The sequence below is a fragment of the Lycorma delicatula genome, chromosome 7, assembly GCF_047948215.1.
Source record: "Lycorma delicatula isolate Av1 chromosome 7, ASM4794821v1, whole genome shotgun sequence".
In the NCBI taxonomy this organism is placed as follows: domain Eukaryota; kingdom Metazoa; phylum Arthropoda; class Insecta; order Hemiptera; family Fulgoridae; genus Lycorma; species Lycorma delicatula.
In genome coordinates, this window is record NC_134461.1 from 107,528,607 (window position 1) to 107,555,798 (window position 27,192).

The 27,192-nt window shown below is 28.5% G+C and overlaps 1 protein-coding gene across 1 annotated transcript in view; it reads right to left on the minus strand.

Annotated features, from left to right (window-relative positions):
* LOC142327300 (uncharacterized) overlaps window positions 1-19,198 on the minus strand; it is a 247,586-nt gene extending 228,388 nt beyond the window's left edge. Inside the window, exon 1 of the mRNA XM_075370216.1 lies at window positions 18,894-19,198. The gene's annotated coding sequence lies outside the window, so the exon portion shown is untranslated. The remainder of the gene's footprint in view (window positions 1-18,893) is intronic.
* Window positions 19,199-27,192: the final 7,994 nt, after the last annotated feature.

A 27,192-nucleotide genomic window follows, 5' to 3' on the forward strand; every position in this document is an offset into this window, starting at 1 on the left:
TGTTACAAATTTTTTTACCTTGTGATTTTAGTCGTATTACTGAAATTTTTATGGATTCTAGTGCCCGGTTGTCTATATTTTATTACTGCTTAAACTATCTTCGATTTACTATTGATGTTTCTAGAATGTATTTAATTAAAGGGTTTCATGGAAACTCCGTTCCACTTGCTAATTTTGATGAAATCTACCTATGAAACCGATCGTAAATATAATTAGAGAAAAAAAATTATTTTAATTTTTTCTTGAAATAGTAGTAGTTAAATATTGAACAAGCAACATTATGTACATATAATATTATAAAATATTAATATAATATAAAAAAGTACGGTACAGTATTATGTAATTATGTATAATAAATTTTGAAATTAATTTCTTATCGGTGGTAAAATTTTATTTGGTGGGAAAAAGATTTCTACCAACTTTTTTTCTTGAAAATTATATGATTTTTGTATGTTCGAGCAACGATGATAATTAGAATGGTAAACTTTTACAGAGTTATTTAAGAAGGCACTAAAAAAGAAGCTATAAAATCAGGTCCTTCGGTAATAATCCAAACAGGTTTAAAAATGGAAAATCTAGAGTTTATTTATATGCAACATTATTAAGCTCAACTGAAAAAAAATCATAAAAATAATGAGTTATCCTTCAGTAACGTACTTTTACCCAAAGTCCGAAATATATTTTACAAATAAATAGAAAATAAATTGGACTATGTACATTGTTACTTAAGGTGGTCAAAATGCTACGTTTTTATTATAAACTTTTCGTACACGGGAGTATTGTAATCGCGAAGTATTGTAATCGTTTGGTTTTCAGATTTCAACGGAAATATCCATTTTGACCATCCCTGAATCCGTTTTGACTAGTTTCGGCGTGAGGCTGTACGTACGTATGTATCTCGCATAACTCAAAAATGATTAGCCGTAGGATGTAGAAATTTTGGATTTAGGACTGTTGTAACATAATGAATAGGACAGTTATGCACCTCTCCATTTGATTGCAATCGACCGGACCAAAAGTGTCCCGAAAAAGTCCAAAATCCAATTTTTTTGGATTTTGGACTTTTTCTTAACTGCAGTAATAAGCCCCCACTGACGGCTTTTCAACGATATATCTATCGTAAGTAGTATATATTTTCATTGGTTCTAGATTTATAGCCCAACAGAATTGTAATTAATGAAATATTTGTTCATACAAGGGGAAGAAGGCACATCGGCTCGAATCCGATTAATTTCCTTTTTTTTAAACTGTTGTTTTTTAAATATATTGATTTATTAATTATTATTAACCTCTGATTGTAAAAAATGTTTTACAATAAATAATAATTCAATAATAATAAAAAAAAAATATGAAAAAAAATATATGTAATTTAATAGGCGTACAAAGAAGGGTCATGTGGTCTCCACAACAGATTTTTTTATTTATGGATAAAATTAAAATTACTCAATACAATTTTACTTCACTGACTTTCTCATAGACCAGGTAGATTCAAATATTTCCGTTTTAACATTATAATGTTAGGTAGGCATCATTTTAAAGCGTTAAACAATATAAAAATTTAAAAAAATACATTTATGATTATCAATACATATAATATTATTTAAACCTTGGTGTTCAATAGTACCACAGTAAGCGCGGTCACAATCAAGCTACATCATCCATACGAATTATCTCAACAAGATAACATAAAATAAATATAGATAACCTAAAATTATTTAATAATTATTTGGTGTATCCTTACAACAGAAGGTAAAATAAAGATAGATTTAATTTTAAACGATCTATTCGTTGTATCAAAGTGAGTAAGGTAGAGATATTATTTTGTGGGTAAAAGAAAAAAAAACAATAAACATTATATGAATTTTAGTTTCCATGGTAGTAAAATATAAATTCTAAAAATTATTCTGAGAGAAAAAAAAATTATTCTGGCTAATTTTTTAATTTCTTGTTAACAAATGAAGATATCAATTTGATTTTTGGTGTGTGCATAATCTTCATATGAATATCTAAAAATCAATTTCTAGATATTTTCCTTGAAAAGGGTAAAGAAAAGTAAAAAACTTTAACAATGTTTGCAAATTTTCCCCATTATACTAAACAAGATATTCCCTAAATTTAGGGCTTGCAAATACTCTTCAGTTGAATATCTAAAAACCATTTTCCGGTATTTTTAATTTAGTTTTTGTTATTGGGTGCGATAGAGTACGGCGCGGCGGTTTAACCAACACAGCCATTTCCACTGTTACTGTACGTACGACGCGACTGGTTGCACCTGCCTCTGGTAACTTGACTAAAAAACATAAAATAAAAAAAATGTTTAGACGACGGGAAACGAAAATGACCATATAACGCGGGTGAAGCCGGTGTAGAATGACTGACTGATTCATCAACGCCCATTAAATACTACTGAAGACAAATTGATGAATACTTATACACATGTTCTTCTTACGAAGGAAGTGCACGCTAAGAAAGATTTTTTTGAAATTCCGAGCTTTAATTTCTCGGTAGCCAATGAAGATATCAACTTGATTTTTTGCTCTTTATGTCAATGAGAAAAACTGATTTCTAAATTTTTCGAAATCCAATCTTGAAAGGCGTGAAGAAATGTAAAAACAAAAATAAATAAAAAATTTACCGCGACCCGCAACGCAAGTAACCATATAGCGCAAAGCCACGACGGGGAGGCTAGTAATTATGTAAAATTTATAATATTAATTAAAAGGAGTATCAAGCTTTTATGTTTATTAATAAAGAATACACGTAAGATACCTAAAACAGCACAGTCACAAATTGGTAAATTCCCTTTATGTGTTTAGCTTCTTGAATTATAAATCTGATATAATTTCGAATGTTTTTCAGTAGTTTCATGTTTTAAAAGAAATACAAAAAATAATAAAAACAACAATTCCTATTGAAATTAAATTCTTTAATTTATTTCAGTTTTCATTAATTATGAACTAAAAAAAAAGAAAAGATTATCGAATAAAAGAAATGAAGGAAAAAATCTTTTGCATGCATATTAAAACGTATGTGTGTTTAAAATTATTAAATAGCCTCATCCAGGAAATCTGAAAATTACCCGTTAAATGGGAATACGGTTATCTTTATATGGTTACTTTTTAACATGTAAAAATTAGGAATTGTAGGATTCAAACCCGGTACCTTTCAGGTAAAAAGTAAAGAAACTAACATTTTACCAAAGTACATTTTTATTACTAAGAGATTTATTTTTAAATCAATGCTAATAATAATTTGTAAATTTCAGCCATGATATAAATATTTTTAAATTATTATTTTTTTTTTTTTAAATAACTCAAACTACAGTCGCTTGTCTTATAATATACTATGACTGCAAATAAATAATAGTCAATAAAATATGTCTCATTTAAAAATAATGTAAATGTTTATACATTACTGAAATTATTTCAGCGGCTTTGCTGAATGTAGAGAAAGTTAAAAAGTAGAACGGTGCTGAATGATGCAATTATGTTTTATTTAGCTTGTAACATCTTTATCTATATGTTTTATTTTGTACGGTTTATGTATGAACAGGATACACGTATACTTTACTTATTTTTATTAGTTTTTTATTATATTAACCATACACTGATATAAATACATAACATTATTACGTTATTTGTGAAAAAAATCTTTGAAAGTTTTTAAATAAGGTTGTACATCCTCAAAAGTCACCATATTGGTATTTTGACGTAATACGAGCATTTGTTTTTTTGTCCAATAACGAAAAATGTTTAACGACAGGCGGTTTTAAGTAACTATTACAAAAGAATTTTGTTTCTTAAACTTAGAATAATTTTTACTTTCCCGTCTAGTTAGCGCTATAGCAGAGCTATAGCTCTAGAAGGGGAAGTATTATAATCTGTCCAATTTGGGCATATGCGGTTTTCACCGGATCTTTTGACACCTAAGAAACCGGATCGAAATTTTCCGGATGTTAATGTTCGTATATACGTGTGTGTGTGTGTGTGTGTGTGTGTGTGTGTGTGTTTGGTGTCGGCCTCTAATTACCTTATATCTCCGGAACAACTGGATCGATTTTGACCAAACTTGGTCGGATTATTGATTTATACTTATTGATGCCATTAAATTGTCAACTTAAAAGGTCAACGGGGTGGGGTGAGGCTGTAGAGTAAGGTCATCCTCAGTATCTCGAGATTTTGCTTAATTAAGGTCATATTTTTCTTGGCACATTTATTAACGATTAAAGAATAACAATATTTGCAAAAAAAAAGTTTTTACAAAATCGCATCCCCATCCCAAAAAGTACTGCTGTATTTGTCTGCTACGTTGTAAGGTCACAGGTGAGTGATAGAATTAAATAAATTAATAATATTTTAAGTGTAAAAAAGTAGTTACCTTTTTACACTTTTTACTTACGGTTACACTTACTTTTTACTGATCTGGCTAAGTCTGGACTTTGATCTTCTGGTCGACTCGGTACCTGATGCATAAGCATCGCGGCTACATCGATCTGCCGACGTAAAAGCGAAATTAGTTCTATGTAAGTTGTAAAATCGCCGCTAGTATCGCCAGACACGCGCGAATTAAATACGGTATGGACGCGCGCTTTGGTTAGAATAATAGAATTAAATAAAAGAAAAAATATTATATTTAAATAAAATAATAAATATTTTAAATTAAGTTGGGTGTGTATCGTTCATCAGAAAAAAACAATTTTTTTTTTTGTAAATATAAATAATAAAACTAAAAACCTAATCTTCCGATTTTTAAATTATTAGGAAATCGTTCACAGTTTTAATCTATGCTATTGGAATCCCCTGAAAGGATTGACATTATTAAGGGTAACCAACTCTAAAAATTTCATTGCCGTCAAAATATTTCCCACCCATTGTTAAAACCATCAAACATTTTAAAATGTTTGGTAGCATAACGTCAAAAACAAATCCAATATCTTACATACTATAAATTAACATCAAAAAAATTACATATAAATACGTAAAAAATAGGTTACATTATTTTTAAGAATAGTTATATATTATTAATCACTTAATGCGATTTTAAAAGAATGTAAGGGAATAGAATAATATAATTTCAAATATTTATAAATGAAAAAAAAGATGAGAAAACAATTTTTTTAAAGAAAAATAATTGAAATAAATACGGATTGAAGTTAGTGTAGTTGTAAAGCAAAGGATAGACGTAATAGTACGGAAAGCATATACCTAAACGTTTTGAAAGCTTATTTTATAAAAATATTTTTAAAAAATCAAATGTAAGTACAATAGTAAGGAAACCTACTAGATTATAATTATGGGAAAAATATCAACAGGTAGACCACGAATCAGATGACAGCAGAAAAGCATTAAGTGCACAATAGCCAAAGTGCATTAACCAAAGAAATATCCTAATATAAGGATTCTTTACTTAGGCTAGAACAAGGCAGAAAAGAAAGGAGGAAAAATAAAAGACAGAACATGATGTTTTCGAAGAAGACAAGAGTACTTTTATTTCTATTATTTAATGTAATAGTTTCGCGTTAAATCAACTATTAAAAAAAAAAAAGTATAGTCAATTGCTATTTCAAAGAATACAGATGTTTAATCATATTTTTTTGTTTTATATACCCATATATAGATAAATAAATAAGGGTTTAAAGTTAAAAGCTAAAAATAAATGTTAGATATATATATATATATATACACACACAAAAGAAATGTTTTCCTTCCACAGGATAAACTGCTCCTTTTATAGTCAAGTCATTTGTAAACAGGTATATTCAGTAGTCTATCAGAAAATACGTAGGTAGAAAAAAACTGTAATCACAATAGGAATAAAACATATAAAAAGTTATACCTGTTGTTAAATCTTCCAAGAAATAACAATAACCTGCAACCCAAAATATTAGCTATTTTTCTTTATATAACTTAAGGAATTATTACAATTGTATTATTACATAAAAATTACTGAAAAATTATTTTAACAATATAATTTATTATTTTTCTCAAACGATAAGTTGTATTTGCAAATCCCAGCACACAAATAGTCTTCACGGGAATAAGGATATTTCTCATGTTACGCATTAAAATAAAAGCTTTCGATAGATTATGTTAGCAACATAAATCTCGTATAATGTTCCTGCTTAAATCGCAAATCAGCTGATTTGAAAGTCGAGAGTTCCTCCAGGATTCAAGTCCTACTAAAGGTAGACCTTTATACGGATTTGAATATTAGATCGTGGATACCGGTGTTCTTTGGTGGTTGGGTTTCAATTAACCACACTTCTTAGGAGTGGTCGACTTTTTTCGACCCCGGTGAAATGAGGTCGTACTGAAATCTTTAGGACGTTAATCAAGGAGCAGAATTAGTGATGTCTTATGGTTTTTGCACTGTAAAAACCCCATTTTTTTCTGTTTGACGTATAATAACTTTGTTAAATGGCTAATACAAACAAATATTTTAAACAAAACGTGTAGAGAATTTAATTTTAAACAAAATGGTTTTAAGGTAAACTGAATAAAACAAAGAAAGGTTAGAAAATTTTATTCAAAATTTAAAATTTTATTAAACAAAAATTCGAATTTTATTTACAAACAGTACACTAGACCAAAGTGAATTATAACCAATTTACGATTACAATAAATGTTCAAACATGAACCCGTCATTTTCAATACATTTCTTGGCATGCTTCTGTACTGTTTTTTTGTTCTTCAGGGCTGTCCTTGAAGTTTTACAGCCCCATCCATAATGCGATCAAATTAATTTTTCACAAAATTGTAGATTTGTTTTGTGTAGAAACTTATTCTTACACCATTTTGTCCAGAATTAAATTTTATATAAGTTTGCTTAAAGGTTTTGTATATTCATTACCTATTTAACAAAGTTATTGCACTCAAACATAAAAAATAAATAAAATATATAACGTAAAAATAAAAAAATATTAAAAATAAATAAAAAATAATAAAACAAATAATCCCAATTTCTCAAAACCGACTGCCTATACGGACCTAAAATTTATTTTATTCAATTATTCAGGTCAAAAACCATAATATATCACTAATTCTGCTCTATAATTAATGTCCTAGAGATTTTAGTACGAAATTTCACCAGGGTAGTTGAAATCCATGCGAAATCTTTCACTAGCCGTAATTAGCAAACGATGCATTTTAGGAGAGTAGAATAGGTTATGAAGGTCCCAGAGAACTTCGTGATAACATTCTGTATATATGAACAGGTTGTTGTTTTATTCATATCTACTGATTACAAATATTATATATTCGGGAAAGAAACCGGTATATTTATTAAAATATTAGTAGTTTTGGAGAATCACAAGGTAAAAATACAAAGAATATCATATTTATTACGTAAGAAAGGATTAAGCAAAAAAAACCTAATCACTATAAATTGCTTCATTTTGTCATCGTCAATATAGACTTATAAATAACTACTATCATAACATCACCAGATTTCCTCATTTCTTTAATTTATATTCATGTTTCGTCGAACAAATTTTATGTAATTTATTGTTTCTGTATAAGTTTATGGTTGTTTTGTATGGATTACCATTGTTGTTAATGAGTATTAAGTGAGGAATAAATAAGGAACGCATTATTATTGCTTTGTGTAAAAAATATTTTATAGATTATTACAGATAACATATTTTTTATAGAATTAAAATTATTACAAAATAATATAAAATACATAAATGTTATGTAAGAAAATTTCTAAAAATCATTCACGATGATAAAAGATGTATAAACTTTCTCAACTAATAGTTTACACTAGGTAAAGATATCTATTAAAATGTTAAAATATAATAACTACAATTTCGATATATTAGAATGAAAATATACCGAAATATATGAAAATAATTTTATATATATATTCATATGAATATATTCTCATACCGAAAATAGGAACTTTTTTTTAACGACTTTTAGAAGAAAAATACGCTATTAAATTCGGTCTTGACTGAGAGGGGGGTGAGGGTGAAATGGTCTTGACTGGGGTCTTTATATTTTGACGTATGAGAAGTCGAAAAATACCATTCACTTTATATATATATATATTGTTCGAAATTTTCGAACAACAATATGTATTTTACAAGCCTGTATAGATAATTTCTAAATATATATATACAGGCTTGTAAAATACATGTTCGAAAATTTCCAAAACTACTGGATAAAGCATGTAGCAAGATTTAGATATGTTATAGTAGTGTATCTAAAGTTGTGTGTGTGAAAATTTTATGAGACATTCTTGAGTTAAAAAATTTCAGTGTTGTAAGTGAGCGTGGATGCATGAGTCATATCTTTATTTTTTTTTATCTTCTTTATAATGGTATATATAATGATTATTACAGGTTAATTAAGACTAATCGCACAGGTATAAAATATATCATGAAATAAATCTTTGCGAGCAGAAAAAAATTAAAAAACCTGACAGATAGCAGTTAGGATAAGACTTTCTACCTAAAATCAGCGAATAAAACTTTAAATTAAATTAGGCTAATTGTATCTAACATTAGCTGTCGAGGTATTTAAACCTAGATCGACTTCTTAATCCTATTTATTTTATATCTCCGACCAGATCTGCAATCACGAATAAAAAACTGTAGTACAGATTTTTACAAACCCTGACTGAAACGTCATTCATCATGAACTAGTATTAGATTTAAAAAATAATAATTACTAATATACACAAAGAAAATTAAATCTAGTTTAATTTTTCTAAATTTAAAAAAAATATTGGAAAATTTTTAATGTATATTTCCTAAAAAATAATTTTACACAGTACAGTTTAATTTTATTTATCCGAAACGAAATTGGTTCAGAAAAGTTTTTTCCATGCAGAGGGCCGATTCAATTCATCTGGCATTGTTTTACAGACGTACTCACGCAAAAATAAAAACAAACTCGCATCGATTTACACATCAAACCATTATTGTTAAATGGATTGAATAAACAAAAAACACCACATAATGCAGAATTTTCCTTTGCATGTATTCATTTAAGCATACATGGCTAGATGCATGAATGCTTACTTTTTTTATTACTATTTATTTATTTATAAATTATTACTATTTCCTAGTTATTAGTCAATTTTAAAAATGTTTTTTAAATTATTACATGATGGATAGTATAATTCTACATTTCATATCAGTCAAAGGATTTCATACTCACAGTTATATAAAGGCAGAAAAATCCTGGTAGCAGGAAACAAGTATGTTTGATTTCAAAAATCCGAACCATTCTGATCCTTTGATTAGCTTAAAATACGCTTAAACAGAATGTTCACTTACATGACATGTGTAGATCTCAAAATTAAAAAAATTTGGGATAAAATATAAGGAGAGATGATAGGTGAGCTCAGATTCAGAAAAATGTTGCTTTTGAATTTGTAAAAGATGAAACAATATAGTATTGTTGGAAAAATTTGAAAGATGAGTAATAAATATAAACAAAAGAAAAAAGGATAATGATGGTATTCTGACAGAAACCAAAGGTAAGTTAGAAGTTGCCGGTCTCCGTGGCGCGAGTGGAGCGTCTCGGCCTTTCATCCGGAGGTTCCAGATTCGAATCCCGGTCAGGCACGGTATTTTCATACGCTACAAAACATTCACCTCATCCTCTGAAGCAATACCTAACGGTGGTCCCGGAGGTTAAAAAAAAGTTACTAGAAATGTCAAATGAACATTTTTTAAAACATATTAAAACGTTAGTTTTAAATTAATTACATGATAGACGGGGACATACAGAAAGTAAAAATTGTAGAGAAGCTAAATATTGGATATAATAGATAAATGAAGATTTAGAATGTAGTAAATGTGTTGAAAATAAACGATTAACATAGAATAAATAGGGATGGAAATCGGAAAATTTTAAGAAAAAACTTTAAGGTTCCAAACGAAGCAATGAAAAGTATTTCAATTTTTTTTTTATTTGTAAAATTTTAATGAATATGAATATGAGCATATTTTATAATAAGTAAAATTTATTTAATTAGTAATAAATTTTATTGAGTTGCCGTATTTAAAAAAATAAAACTTTAAATTCTAGATTTAAAGCACTTAAATCTGCCAAATTAGTAAATAAATATTACTAAAAATCCTTTCGTACCAATTAAAATAAATTAAAGAAGTTCGAAATCAACCTGGCTTAAACTCAGCTCCCGTAAAATTTTAAAAGGAGAAAAGACCTTAACTGTAAAACCTATCTTACAGCAATTTTTAATCTAGCATCGTGGTCGCAAACAAATCTATCAGTAAGAACTCAAAAAACAAGCAAAATAAACGACCAACATGGTTAAACAAAAGCAAAAAATGGTTGTGAATAAAACAATCATCAATAAAAAAAAAAAAATTATCCTACCTCATCAATTTCAAATTATCAATATTAAGGCTTATTTTGATTGTTTTCTTTTCTTTTTTTTTGTTAAATACGTGATTAATTTTCTTGAACATATATATTGACAGTTTGTAAAGAAATAGGGTCAAGAAATTTATCTTTATTATTTAAGATAAGATACTCAGAAAGATCTAATATAAGGTGTTTCAGTTATATTTTATTTATCCAGCTAATTTGTATATGGACGATCATTATCGAATTTTTTTTTGAGCTTGATAAAAATTAATATGAGGATAAGTAGAAGCCTATAAAGGTTCAAGGAAGTTTTACTCTAAACGGTTATTGATGAGAGCTTCATCATTATTTAGAATGAAAATTATACATGATCATTTTTACTACTGAATAAACTATTATTTCGCTTTAACCTTTAGTATAATCAACAGTTGAAATTTCAACTCCCGGCTAATTATTTTCTCATTTCACATACTTTTTGAATGCAAAATTTAAATCTAAATTTTTTTCTCAAAAGGGTGAAATGTTTCCAATTGTCTATTCGTTGACCACGTCACAGATTACGCCGTTTGTACGTATAACTAGGACATGCGAGTAAACCTTGTGCATTAAAATACTTCACACTATTTTATTAATGTTTACTTTTTCTTTTACCAAGTAAGATTTTTGGAAAAATTCCTCGAACAAGTCATAAAAATCTCCTCTAGCTTCTTCGTCACGACATTAAATCAACGTTCGGTTTCTTTAAGGAAGTAAGGCTCATTATTATAAGGCTCATATTCTTCTTTAAGGCTCATTATACAAAGAGTATTTTTTGAACACAATGCTATTTTTGATAGATTTACATTATTGTAACGAATAATGTGACTGGCAACTTCCCTCTTATATATTAAACTTTTGATGCTATTTCCTTAAATCATTCTATCGCTTCGACATCATAATTTATCTTCTGACATAAAAATATATGGAAATATCCTTCATAAATAGAAAATTTTGTTTCAAATTAATATTTCATCATAGATTTTTTTCAAGACACGAATGTAATTTTTTAAAGTAAAATAAAAATTATACGCTGTTCAATAACAGATAATTTTAACGGCAACAATGTTATACATATTGTTTTCGAAGAACATCACGCCAGCCATATTGTAATATTATAAATTCCAACTTTTAAAACAAAAAACCAATTCGGAAACTACTTGGACTAATTTAAATTCTGCTGTATAAATTACATTTCTTAGATATGTACTCAAATAAATCATGGAATTAGGGAAAAAATGAAACATTTTTTTTTAATAAAATTAAAAAACTGGGTATCCTTAATAGGATATGCTCGAGATGTAACATTAAATTCCCTACCATGATGATGTTACCGCGTTCCCTAAGTCACGCAATAACACAAATAATTATAGTACCTGCAAAATACTCATAACGTAATGTCATGCGCTGGTAATAAATAATTGTTCTTCCTAGCAAGTCACGCGGCTTGAAAACGCGTGATTCCTTGGATAATATAGGCTGATATCACTGACTTATTCAAATTGACAGATTCTTGACAGTAGCGAATCACGTATCAGAATAAACTGTGAATTAACATAGAGAGAGATTTTTTCCCCATTTTTGTAATATTTACAATATGATGTCACTTTTACATCATTTTAATATATTTTTTTGTTTCTTATACTTTATCTCAATTATTGTCACAAAAAAAAAATCACATCGATTAAAAAAATTGTAACAGATATTTTTAGTGACGAACAGAAATAACCTTCAGTAACTTTTTTTTAACCTTTTTTTTTTAAAAAAAATATTCTAAATACAATAAAGATAAAATAAATTTTAAATATAATAATGCAGAGTTTTTATTCCATTGTTTAATAAAATGACAAGGTTAAAAAAAAAAGTTCTGAGAATTTTTTGTATTCAATGTACCATAAATATTCAACACAATTCTTAAGCATTACTGGATTTAACAAATGAAGGTAAAAAGATAAATAAATAAATTTTCTTATATGCATCCAAAACTTAACAAATAGCAGTAACACATGGATGAGAGCACATGTGCACAAGATAAGTAAAAGACACAATGCTTACCTAAAATATATATAAATATAACTTCTACCTGTTTAAGAAAACAAAATAACCATATATGTTTTTAAATAAAAATAATTGCAAAAGGTACTGCATTTATTCTAATAAAATTTGAAATTGTACATAAAAATATTAAGGCCAAAATCACTCCTCCGACTTGTCATAAGATTAAGGAAGACGTGGTAAGAATGCAAACAAGTCTGATAAGATTGTGATTGCAGATAAAAGAGCTATGAAGTCTTCGAAAGCACAAGGACTCCAAGAAAGAAGGTGAGCATTTCAGTCACCCCAAAAATTTCAGCGAGGGTTGCATCCAGTCTAGATTTTTACGCAATACTCCCTGCTCCAACTGGGCTGGTATCATCCAATACCGGCCGGAAAACATCCTCTTAATCACCATCGGTGGTATCTGAGATGAAGATTTTTCATCTCCGAGGCGCCTCAAACACTATTTCTTCGTAGGTGGATGGATGGATGTCAAGAGAACTGTTTATTTATGCTTTTTTGTGTTTTCTAAGCACTGACGAATTTATTTTAAGAATGCGTTTTTAATAACTGCGGTGTTTTCATAGTTTTGACAAAATTTCTTTTGAAATCGATTGTATGTTTTTAAATAGCAAGAGCCCTGTATTCCCTTGTCATCTTGTGTTCTTTTGGAGCTTTAATATTATATGACAAGTCTGAGAACACTGTGTTCTCAGACGACAAATAAGTTAAGAATCATTATATAAGAACAAGAAAAATATTATACCAAAAAATATGCAAAAAAGAAAAAATATGTCAAAATAAAAATATTTAAAAGTTTTCACCATGAAAATCTGTTGCAGAAGTAACGAGTTACAGAAGAGGAGGGGTGTGGTATAGTGTGGTTTATATAAAAAATACATTAGGTAAACAATATAGGTTGTTATTAACCTATTACCACTTCGCGTAAGTAAAGGCTATTGCATAATTAACAACCGTTATTCAATTTTTGCAATTTACTCTAAACATTTAATTACCACTGTTTATGCTTATCGTTAAATGCAATAATATTAGGATTATTAATACTTTTCAATTAAGTTTATCAATAATTAATTGTTATAAAGAATTTGGAAAACGTATTTAAATAATAATATTTCGTAAACAAACTAAAACGAAATACTTTCAATGTTTTGTCTATCTAATAAAATTAACTTTTATCCGTTATAAACAAATTATAACATTTTGAAGGATTTGAAAATTCATATAGCCATGAGGTTTCAAAAGTAGTAAGTAAAATTCAGTATCAAGAATGTAACCGTTTAATAAAAGAAATTAATTTTAATGTTGATTAAAACTAAAACAATCTCACCTCATCTTTGGGCTTCTATAAATTGTTTGCATGTAATTGTTTGTATATTTGTAATTACAAATAAATTTTACACAGAATAAAAATTTTAATAGGAAATAAGAGTAATTTTTATTCTGAAGATACCTTTTCGGATTTATACGGAAAAGTTATTTATTTTAAAATGTTGCTTCTACTTGGATCAAGAATTACGTTTCTACTAATTTCAACAATTTGCAAATAAAAAATTTCAATTCTGTATTGAAGAGATCTTTATAATTTTTTTTATTTTATTTTATCATCAATAAAATAGTTCTGAATTTATAAAGAAAATTAAAATTTAATACAACATAAAATAAAAAGATGATGTGGACACCACATAACTTCCTTGTACGCCTATTACATAAACGCATTTTTTTTAAATGAAAAGAACATAAAATTTTATTTCATTTAATAGCTTCTGATATTTTTTTATTGTTATTATTGAATTTTATTTATTGTAAATATCTTTTTTACAATCAATCAGAGGTTAATAATTATTGTCAATATATTTAAATTAAAAAATAAGTTAAAAAAGAGATTATTAGAAAGAAAAAAGTCGGGTTCGAACCGATGTGCCTAAAGATCTAAACATTTCATTAATTAAAATTATAACTCTGGAACCAATGAAAATAAGTACCACTTATGATATATCGCTGAAAATTTCTCAATGAGGGCTTATTACAGCAATTAAGAAAAAGTCCAAAATCCAAATTCTTTGAATTTTGAGCTTTTTTGGACACTTTTGGGTCCAGTCCATTGCAATCAAAAGGAGAGGTGCACAACTAGATGCTACAATAGTTCTAAATCCAAAATTTCAACATCCTGCGGCTAATCGTTTTTTAGTTATGCAAGATACGTACGTACGAACAGACGTCACGACGAAACTAGTCAAAATGGATTCAGGGATGGTCAAATGGATATTTCCGTTGAAATCTGAAAATTTTCGCGATCACAATACTTCCTTTACTTTGTACAAGGAAAAGCAAAAAAACAACAGTGATTCTTTTATTTGATTATGATGACATTTTGACTAAGACAAATAAATTGTGAAATAAATTTTTAAAAAATTTGAGAAATAATTTTGAAAATTATGATTTTTTTAAACTCCATTGAGAAAGTAAGTTAAAAAAAATGTACCGCATTTCCGTATATATAATATACTTTAACCTTTATTTTATACACCTTAAATTAAATAAAATTACGAATAGACGAGGAGAAAGCATATGTATATATATATATATATATATATATATTGTTTTTTTAATTAAAGGTGCAAAAACTAGACAAATTAAAAAATACATTAGCTTGCAACGAAATAAAAATAATAACTTTATTAAGAAAGGAAACATCACATTAGCTGGCATATACGTATTTCGTAACCTTCATAATCGATATTATAAAAATTAAAAGAAAACATTTTTTTACACATTTTTTTAAATGTGTAATTTTTTTCATTTTTTTTATTGGTATTATTGAATTATTATTTATTGTTGTAAACGTTTTTTTTACAATCAGAGATTATTAATTATTAATAAATCAATATATTTAAATTAAAAATATAAGAATAATAATATAATATAAATAGATTAAAAATAATATATGAAAATTGGATAATATATCTAAATTAAATAATATATTATTAAATATAATAATATTACAGCAGTCCTAAATCCAAAATTTTAACTATCTACGGCTAATCGTTTTTGAGTTATGCAAGATACATACGTACGTATATGCATACGTAAGTACGTTCAGATGTCACCCTGAAACTAGCAAAAATGGATTCAGGGATAGTCAAAATGGATATTTCCGTTGAAATCTGAAAACCGAAAGTTTTCGCGATCTTCCTTTCGCGTAAACTTCCTTTACTTCGTATAAGGAAGAAAAAAGATAATGGTATTTAAAAAAAATTGTTGGAAAAAACACACAGTTATGCATAACCGGAATTTTTATAAAGAAACATTTCCTTACAACCTTACACTTCTTTTTTTATTTTTAAAAGAAAAATAATTTGAAAAGAGGTTCTACAATACATTTTTAAATCTGTAAAAACTTATAAAAATTATCGAAGATTCGTAATTTATTTTTTTTAATATCAAAGAATTCAACAAAAATATTATAGGGTGTTTGAAAAAAAATTAATATAATACATTTTTATTCTTCCGCTGTGAAAAAATTGAGAAAAAAAATGTAAGTTTCAAAATCGAAAGGGAGCAATATAATAGTTTAGAACAATATTTAAAACTACGCTTTAGTGCCAATAAAATGTTTTATTTAGTCCTCCTACTTAGTCCTAAATAATGTTTTAGTAATATTTATTTTTTTTGAAAATTGTTCAAAATATGATAAAAATTTAGATGTGGGTGGATATATCCAACAGTAAGTTTAGAAGAAAAAATAATCAAATCTATTGATGAAATTTATTTTATTGATTTTCTGTAAAGATTCGTAAAAACATGATTTCTTAATATCCGTATTTGTGATTGTACTATCTGCTAGGCTAAAAAGTATAAAGTAGATTTTCATTAAGAACTGTCAGTATTTTCCCACCCTCTCGTCAGAGTTTTCATAATATTTAATATAATTAAGCAAATTCCTCCTAAAACAAAAGCTATTAAACCAAATTAACTCACTCTGTGCTCAGTACGCGTACACCAGGATAGGTGTAAAGAAAAAGTACTGATATTAAATAGCGTTTCGGCCTTTCATCCGGAGGTCCCAGGTTTGAAACGCGGTCAGGAATTGCATTTCTTATACGCTAAATAAATCTCCATTTCCATAACCCACGCACAAGCAAAAGAATTTTGCGGCATTTTTTGCAGCAGAAAAAAGCGTAAAGAGGTTTATGTCGTAATAATAAAGACGTTTTCTCTAGAAATACTGAAGATAATACATACTTTAGTCCTGATCATTCAAAGTATTATTTCGAAAAACAAGGAATTTATTAATCGTTGCACTGAACTGTCACTCCTTTCTTACAACTGGAATATATATATATATAGGTATAAAAAGTTCCCGTCAGAGTTCGTTTCTCTGAGAATAATGCTTACTATACAGTAAAAGTGTAGTCCTGATCATTCAAAGTATTATTTCAAAAAGCAAGGAATTTATTAATTGTTGCACTGAATTGTCACTCCTTTCTTACAACTGGAATATATATATAGGTATAAAAAGTTCCCGTCAGAGTTCGTTTCTCTGAGAATAATGCTTACTATACAATAAAAGTGCCACTAATAGGGCACTAGACGCGTTAAAAGGGCTTGACGCGTTGGTATGCGATTGTATTTTGGATTAGGAAGAATAAAGTTATCGAAAACCACTTCACTCACAACTGGCATGGAAACTTGTTATTCTTGAAGTGTAATATTTTGGAGTGTATTACTTATTTCAGGTCGCCTACAACCATTAAAATAAATTCAAGTACATGCTTATAAAACAGGCAAAAAATATTTTATTTCAATAGTTCAAAACGGCTCAATACAGATAATACTTAGAATAAACTTTTTCCATCTTTATCTACAATAAAGTTTTCGTTTTCAGGGAAGGATTTAGTACAAACCAATAAAAAACAAAAAAAAACTTTTAAAAATAACTCTCCAGTTTTCTACACTTTTACGGTTGACTTTTACGGCCGAATACCTTTTCTAAAACGAACCCTACTAAAAATACTATCGGCACAGCTCACAATATAAATATACGATCATCAACCACTTATTTATCTCATTCTATGTTACTTAACTTTTGATACCCATTCACGAAGCAATGTATTATCCCAGCTAAGAGCAATAGATTTAAAAAAATCGGAAATCAAAGCTTTAATGAAAGCTACCTGTAAATAATAAAAATTTAAGTACTATGCACGTAATTAATTAAAACTGTGAATATTTATTTCAGAAATCTAAAGTATTGCCATAAGAGTTCCAGTAAACGTTAAACATTTTTTTTTTTATTTTAGTATAAAAGCTGTATGGAAGTAAAAAATATAAATAGCTTTTAGACTAAAGATAATATTGGAGGGTTTACTGGAACCCTTAGGGTAATACTTTAGATTTCTAAGTAAATATACGGTTTTAATTAATTACGCGCGTACAGAAATAACTAATTTTCCCAAAAATGGGATTTTTTTTCTAAAATTCTGGAAACTTTTCCAGATGAAAAATTGTAATACAAAAAAATAATATAATATTTCATGAATTATACAACAATTTGCAATATTCAGGATGCCAAATCAAATAAAAAAATTGTTTACTAATTAGTATTATCTAGATTATCTACATTGTCAGCTAAAATGCAGACAAAAGAACATTCAGTTGCTTCACCTTTTAGATTAATAAAAAAAAATTTAATATAATTCGAATGTATAATTACAATTTTTTTTTTCATAGTTAATGAAACAAAAAAAAAATTAAACACAGAGAATATACAAGAGAAAAACAATAACTTATTAACGACACATTTAAATTTATGACACCTTTAAAAAATTATCGGTTAAACAGTTTATTTCAAAGAAACTTTTATTACAAAACTATTAGAATTTTTTATTGAAATAAAAACGTAATAAATATTTTTTAGAATAAAATAATGTACTTTTAATGTATATTTTTAAATTTAAATAAGTATAAAATAAAAGTTAAAAAAAAACATAAAAATTGTTCCACAGATTCAGTTAAGCAAAGTTTATTACTGAAACAATTTTCAAGTTTTACGTACAGTTAAAGTATAAATCTCGTATTTAATTACACCTAGTTACAATTTTCAAGTTTTACGTACAGTTAAAGTATAAATCTCGTATTTAATTACACCTAGTTACGCCCTCAATTTATCTTAAATAATTGATATTTGTATTAATTACAATTTCAAATACGTAAAAATATCAATTAATATAATTTTTGTAAAATCACGCGTAGTCGATTAAACACTTCTAAAAAAGACAATAATAACAACATCGTTCAACAGGTGTTTACACTTAGGTTAAAATAGGCAAAATTACTGAAATCTAACCAAAAATATTTCTTTAAATCTTTATTTTTATTATTAATAAAAAATGATGTGTTTTTAAACTATTTAAAACATAATAAGTATTATTTTACTAATGAGACAAAAAGAAAACTCACCTTTAAATTATGATGAATCCAACAGCGATCATAAGAAGTAACAAAATTTAAACATTACTAAATAAACTATCCAAAAATAGTAATTATAATAATATAATAAATCTAATAATAATACATAGTTTCTTATTAAAACGTGTTTTAAGTGATTGGTAATAAATCAAACAAACACATGACAAAAAGTGCGAATGAACTGTTGTGTATCACAAAAAAGATAATAAATAACCGCTACACTGTGAGTATAAGGATACAATACGATACGATACGTACGTACGAGACGAATATAAACAACTACACAGACGAGATAGAACAAGCAACTGAACTCCCTAAGGTAGCATTAATCATTCTTACCTGCTCATAACTAACGCTCCACATAACGATCATCTCCGAGTATAGACGAACACACACGATCATACTACAATCGTTTTAATTTAAATGTTTAAAATTATGAGAAATAATATTTCTGTAAAATCGAATTTAGTTTTAAGATAATTGTATTTAATGTTCAATATATAATTATAAATTTTACAATTTAGTACGATATAATATTAAAAACATACACTAAGTGAATAAAAAATATAGCCATATAGCCATCCCTAAGAATAACATACTCGTCTTATTTTGGAAAATTTGAAGTGGTTTTTTTTAACTTTTGCATTGTGCTAAACATGCCATTGATGTCAGGTCCACTGAAATGCAGATAATATTCACGTTTTATTCATTCTCTTCAGAACATGCATAGTGAACATCATGAACCAACAAATAGTGGTAATTGTACACCTAATAACGATTTCTGTTTATAGTTTATAACATAAAAAATTCGAAACTTATATTAAATTAGGTTCAGAACCTACGATCAGTGGAATCAAATTACACAAAACTCTAAATCCGATCAAGCAAAATGATATTTATCAATTTTTGTTTAAGGTGTTCTGAACTACAAACTTTAATTTTGGTATACTAATTGTTTTTTTTTTTTCATTTTAAAGGAATGGTGAGAAATAATTACCTGATCTCTATACACTTAAAATTTATAAGAGTAATTTCTATATTTAACCCAATTAATTGTAAATGATTATTCAAAATCAATTATTCATAAAATTTTAATTTCATAATCAAAGCAACAGGATTTTTTTCTCATGTATTATTTTCAATGTTTTAAAAAGCTCAGTTGACGCAGAGGTTGGGGATGGATTGCTAGACAAACGGCTGGCTTTTTGCTATCTACGACGCGACGTCCTGTCTCGGTTCATCTCAGTACAGTTAGGACTGTCAACACTTCGGGTAGAACTAAACGCTTTTGGTTTAAATCTCTGCAGCCCTGTCGTAGAACTCAAAGATTTGATAGAATAAAACCACAATTCCTATACGGAACGGAACGCAAGAATGACGGGATTTTCATTATTTCTCCCTACACGCAGAGCCTGGACAAGTCCCTTGCTGCTGTACCTTTCTATTATCGGGCGGGTTATTGGGTGTTATTTAGTAGCGGACGGATTTGCTGATTTGCGTTCCTATCCGTATGGAGCACCGTGAAAATTATTTACTGGGTCTGACTGTAGGAAACTAAGCTTTTGAGCCTCGTACTCCCGGCGTGATTCCCCTTCAGTCCGTCCGCTGAAGTCCTTTCGATACTAGCACCTTGGGCTTTTTTTTTCTTTTTTCCTGTTTAGCCTCCGGTAACTACCGTTTAGATAATACTTCAGAGGATGATATGTATGAGTGTAAATGAAGTGTAGTCTTGTACATTCTCAGTTCGACCATTCCTGAGATGTGTGGTTAATTGAAACCCAACCGCCAAAGAACACCGGTATCCACGATCTAGTATTCAAATCCGTGTAAAAATGGCTTTACTAGGACTTGAACGCTGGAACTCTCGACTTCTAAATCAGCTGATTTGGGAAGACACGTTCACCACTAGACCAACCCGATGGGTTAGCACCTTGGGCTAGCAGGAATACGCCTAACGGGGCAGGGCCCTAGTTATTTAAAGGGAGCAATGCGCTGCCTTCTCCGGAGGGAGTCGCATGTGCTGAAGTTCTATACGTAGCTGAAATCCTTACGCAAAGCAATAAAGAAATTCTAGAAAATTTAGAAAAGAAAGGAAAGTATTAGGCCCAAGATTTTAAAATAATTAAATAAAATTAATCCCCGATAAAAATAAACTGAAAATTGAACAAAAAAAGACGTTTAAAACAAATATTTTAATTCTTCAAAAAAAGGTAAACTAAAAGCAAATGGTTCAAACAAATCCAAAAAGACTTAAATGGATTAAATATTACAGATGAAATAATTGAAATAAAAACCTATCTAGGGAAATACTAAGAGATGAAAACCAAAGAATCCAAGATAATCTAAAATAGCTGCAAAAATTTCAGAAGAAAATAAGAAAGCAATCTCAGAAAGTACCAGGTGATTCAAAAAGGACTTCATAACGTTAAAAGCATATAAAAATTTATTTATATAACTTAGAAAATTACTGCAGGCTTCTCGTACGATAGAGAGCCTCCTAGTAGGCATTTCCTAGTACTCTTGGCACCAAACCTTCGTTAAGACAAATTATTCTGTTATCATACAGGACACCTACGCGTCCCTGAAGTTGCTGTGAATTAACTCAGAGAAAGCTTTCTACGTTGCCCGAAGAAACCAATTCGACGTGAGACTGGCATTCCACAAATGACTTCTTGGCTCGTATTACGTAAACGATTGCAATTGAAGCCCAACACAGTACAGATGACGAAAAAGTTGCTCGGCTGCAATTTTCTATGGAAATGATGGATAAAATGTAGTTTCTCAACGTATCACATCAGCGGCAAGATAGAACACCCGAATATAGGGTATCGAAAACCCTCATGAAACTTTGCAGCACATTCGTGATAGCCAATAGCATATTGGTGGTCAATGTTTTTTGTGTAAATAAAGACTTTACGGCCCGTTCCAAGATGCAATCATAAATGATATCGTTTATCTGGACATGCTTCAAATTCTGATTCCTCAGTTAGACGATCAGGATGTACGCCATTACTATCAGCAAGACGGGGCACCACCTAGAAGTCAGAGATTAGATACTCGATTCACAGTTTGGTGGAATGGTCGTGAAGGTTTGATAGTATGGCCACTTTGGTATGAACGCTAGCCGTTCAGGTGTCAGCGGAAGTACAGTATAGTACTGTGGCGCTTTTATACGGAGTGCCGCTTCCGTGCAACTCTCCCACTCAGGCGCCTACAAAAGACCGGCGAGAACTTCATCTTTAAGTTCTCTGGCCGGCCCAGTGTGCTCCCGGCGGATACCAACATCCCCGCCGTTGCAGCGGACCTGTCCGGCCTGCGAGGGAACGCTGGGCGCGGACGTTACCTTCCCTCCCTAGCTTGCCGGGCTTCAAGCGCTCTGGCGGCAGGCCGATTAGCAGGAGCCGGCCCAGCATGGGATTGCTCGGGGAGAACCGCCGCGGCCGCGCTGGTGGAGAACACTGCCACGCTGTAGTGGGGACCCACTGCCGCTGAGGGAAAGCTCGGTCCGATTCCAACGGACAAGCCGCATGACTACAGACGCTTCAAAAACCTCAAAGAGCTCTTTTCAGGGCTACCATAATGTTCGAAATGCCACATGCCGTCGAAGCAATATATAAAGAAGAATGTTTGTATATTTGTATAATAAGTTTTATTACGATTGAAATTTTGCATACTAACAGTTTCAAACAAGAGGAAAATTGTTACTTACGTTTCATTTGAAAAACTACCCACCCATCTTTTCACTTGCTCAGTGTAGCTTCTAACCAACCCCAAATTTTGTGATTAAGCTTGCAAACATAAAGCAAGAAATAAAGTCCGTTACTATGGAAATCGATGATTATTGAAAAAAATGATTTTCTAATAATAGGACAATTAGAGTGAAAAAATAACAATACTAGGAAAATATACTGGAAAATAGGCACTGACAAATTAATAATTTAGGAAATTTTGCTTTGGAACGTACTAAAATATTTTAAATGAAGTCTCTTTAGTAGTACTCTGCTCAAAGCTGAGCAACAGCATGAAACCGAATTATAATTAATATCTTATATATTATATAATTATAAAATACATAGTTGACTTCAATTAGTATGTAACTTGATTTTTCTCTCAAAGTACAAGTTGATGAATAAGTCAAATTTTTTGTATGAACTGAAATGGCATAGTATACAGTAATTTTAAAAATTCTTTGGTCCTTACATAAAATCATCTAAGAAAAAATTTACTTTTAGGTGACCAAAGCAGTTTACTTAAATTTCAATAATTTTGAAAAAATTTGTACAGAAGAAATAGTTTGTCGTTTTAATTAATAAAAAAAGAAATTGTATCAACTTTTAAAAGCAACTAACTTTTATTAGGTTCTGAAGAAATCCTAGAAAAAGTTAGTTACTTTTATATGGATTTGAATACTAGACAGTAGATATCTGTCTCAGGAATGGTCAAACTGATTCTGTACAAGACTATACCTAATTTACATGTTATACATATCAACCTCATCTCATTGGGCCCGGGGGGAGGGATTGCTTATTGTTCACTAGCTGAACAGATTGCAATGTTCCCATAAAAAATAATTATATAATCATTGCTAAATTATTTGTACCTTTTTCATTTTTATCAGTAGATATTGTTGTAATATGTATTTTTATTTTAATTCAGTAATGTACAAAAATGTATATGTTACTTTAAATCCTGTGTATAAATCTCTTCTTTTTTACAAATATTTTTATTCATTGTTGTGTACACATCAGTTGGCTTGGCTCATGAAGTAAGTCCTTGTTTATTTGAATTATGAAAATTGATTTTTATGTGGCCTTTTGCATCAACTAAAATGCCTCATGTAGTAGCAGATAAAAATAATGTGCCAGTGGTTGAAATAATTTTTAATAAAATTGCTTCCACAGATTATCAAAGTTAAAAAAACACTAGACACTTACCATTCAGTCAGTAACTTATACTATTAATATTTGTGGATAATGATATTAAACTTAACAGTTTGCTTTTAATCTATCCCTGAAATTTCAACCACCAGATTTACTTTGTTAAGTGTACTATCTAAGTTCCTATTTCACCAGAAAATATTGCATACCAAACATTTGCAAATTACAAATTAAATTAAGATTGCTATAAACAGTACCATTATTATTTATTTTAGACAAAGTTTTAAAATAATAAGTAATATGATATGTAAATGCTACAGGTAAATTAAAACTGCTAAAATAAATAAACATCTCACTTTTAAATTAACAGGTTAACTTAACTTTTTATAAGCTTCCTACTCTATTTTTTTTTGTCTTCAAAACCCCATTTTTTCCACCCCCTAGGCCAATGGTTGGTGGAATCAAAAAACCTTACTTAGATAAGTTTTATGCCCTTATTCAAAGAATATTAGGAACTTAAAACAAATTTGATATTTTACTTAATAAGAAAGTTATAGTGAGAAATTTTTTTTTTTTACAAAAAAGCCCCCATGGTCCAATTTTTCCCATTAACGAACTCAACTGAGATTTTGATCGTTATATTTTATATATCAGTTTGAAACTGACTGGCGCAAAATTACAGCAGTTATTATGTTCACAAAAAGTGAAATATATATTTGATGGTGGTTTTGGGATCTGGGGGATGTGAAACGTGAAGATATGTTGAAATTTTCTGGAGGTCGAATCATGGTACCAATTACAATAGATAGCTTTCTTATGAATTCTACCTAAAAGTAGATAAGACAAAAGTTAGAAGGACTTACAGTAAAATTAGTGATTTCACTAACCGGTTGACCAACCTTACAGAGCAAATTTCTTTGAAATTACTGACATTCTTGGTACAAAATATTACTGAATAATACTTGGCATTTGATGGACTTTTTTTGTCAATATCAACAATATGTTTATCTCGGTGAAGAATGAAACAGAAAACCATTTTAACTCACAAAATTTCTTCTTATTCAAGAAATGGTAATGACATTTTCAAAGGTGAGTGTGTCTCATATTGGGTTGCTTATAACTATTTGATTATGCCATTGAACCTGCTATTAATGTGTGTTAAACAACATAAAACATATAAAAAACATTACATGTTTTTTTTTCAATTAAAATTTTTAATATACAATCGAGTAATATTTTCTGTTTTAGTCACAACATTTTAGACTGTATTGTTCTAAATGAATGAATGCTGCTGTGTAAACCAAGGTTATTCTCTACTCAGAAGTGAATGCCAGAACAGTTCCTTTTGCTCTCTTTAAACAAACAGAAACTTCCCCATCCTTGACATAAAAATAAATGTACATTGTGTTACAATTAAAATAATAAATAAATAAATTTAATTTCAATAATAGTACACACAGAAAACATTCATTTTATTATTTAATTTAGTCACTGAGCTTTTGAGGTTGATTTCTCAATATAAAATTTAATTAAAAATGAAAAAACTAAATAAGCTGATGCAACTAGTACTAGAATTAGAAAATAAAAAAATAACTGCCTACCAGTGGATTTGAACTTGTATTGTTCAATCCGCTCACTGGCTTAAATAAAACACTCAAAGCAAAAGATCATTCTAGATAACTGTAAAGAACATCAAAGTACATAACTAATGCAATTTTATTGCGAGTACATTATAATGTTTGACTGAAATTATTCTCAAACTACTAAGTAACACAAAACAGTTAATGTTGAAGCTAAAGAAAGGAGCAAGATGTAGATAGATAGTGCCATACAGTTTATCTGTCTCAACAGTCTCCCCTCCACAAAGCAACCTGTGCAGCTAGACTGACTTCGTTATGCAATTCCTGCTATAGCTACAACTCATGAACTTCATCATAGTGAGGGAGGGCAAAGGATGCATAAAAAGTAAACTGTGCTATAATATCTCATCACATTCTAATGAATTATGCAGTTAATATTTCTTGAGTAGATTAATATTTAATTCATATTAATATTTAATATTAATATTATATATAATATTATATATTATTATATAATATTATATATTATTATATAATATTATATATTATATTAATATTATATATTTATATTTAATATTAATATTTAATATTTTTAAAAAATTTAATTTTTATTTATAATTACCATAAAAAATAACTCAAGGGGCAATGAGAAGAAAAAGAATGTACTACAAAAATGACATTTTATTATAAAAAAATAAGCAGAAAAATTTTGCTTATTTTATCAATGTGATGAAGTGAAACTGATCTAATCTTCAAATAGAATGTAAGTTTATTGTGGCAGTACACCTAAAAATTATGACACATAGGTTAGGCCAGTTTTTATTTTGGAAATATTCCCTTTTTAACTTTTATTGAATATATTATAGATTTATTTTTTATAATTTGCCTCAATTTGCTTATACATTTTAAATCAAATGGTAACATCATGATCAGACACATACATATATATATATATATATATATATATATATATATATTAGATCAACCAAAGTACAAAATAAAGTAGGATGAGAGTGCTTTCGTGATTTACTCGCTTCATCAGCTGCACTACATACTCATCTCAAATTACATTACATAAAATATAATAACCTATCATACATATATTTATTTTATTTAAAATTTAAAACCTTTAATCCATTTATTTTAAACTTTTATTCAGTTAAATTAAAAATGAAAACAAAAAATAAAAATTAATTAAAATTAAAAATATTTGTATAGGAAGGACTACTAGATCCTTTAAGGCTGGATTCTTGGAACTTTTTAGAAATTATAAAAAAGGTAAACTAGGTTTTGCCATTTTAGAAAGATACTACATATATAAACATAAAAATAAATTTAGTATGATCGACAGATATGAGGGTGACAGTATTTTGAAAGCTGCATGCAGTAGGTACCACCACCATCTATTTTGATAGAAATGTATAATTTAATATATGTCAATCAGTATAGTAAAATCAGTTCAGTTAAATGGATCAACATGCATAATTGATTTACTTAAAATCATATTTTATTTTAATTTTTGATTTTATGCCTTGAAGTCATATTTTTACAATTTAATTTTAATTAATTTTTCATATTATACTTGAGTATATATGTTGTTCTTGTGAGGGTCTATTTTTCAGTCACCTGTAGTTCACTTTAATGAAGATAAAATTTGCAAATGTTACTTTATACAAAGGCTTAAGAATATCTTATGAAATTATTAATTCATTAAAATTTTCACATCAGACATTACACAATAGTATCCTACACATCATAGTGGTTCTGCTATATGTATATATTTTTTTTGGCCGAAAAACACATTCATGTTATCACCTGGGTTAAAATAATATG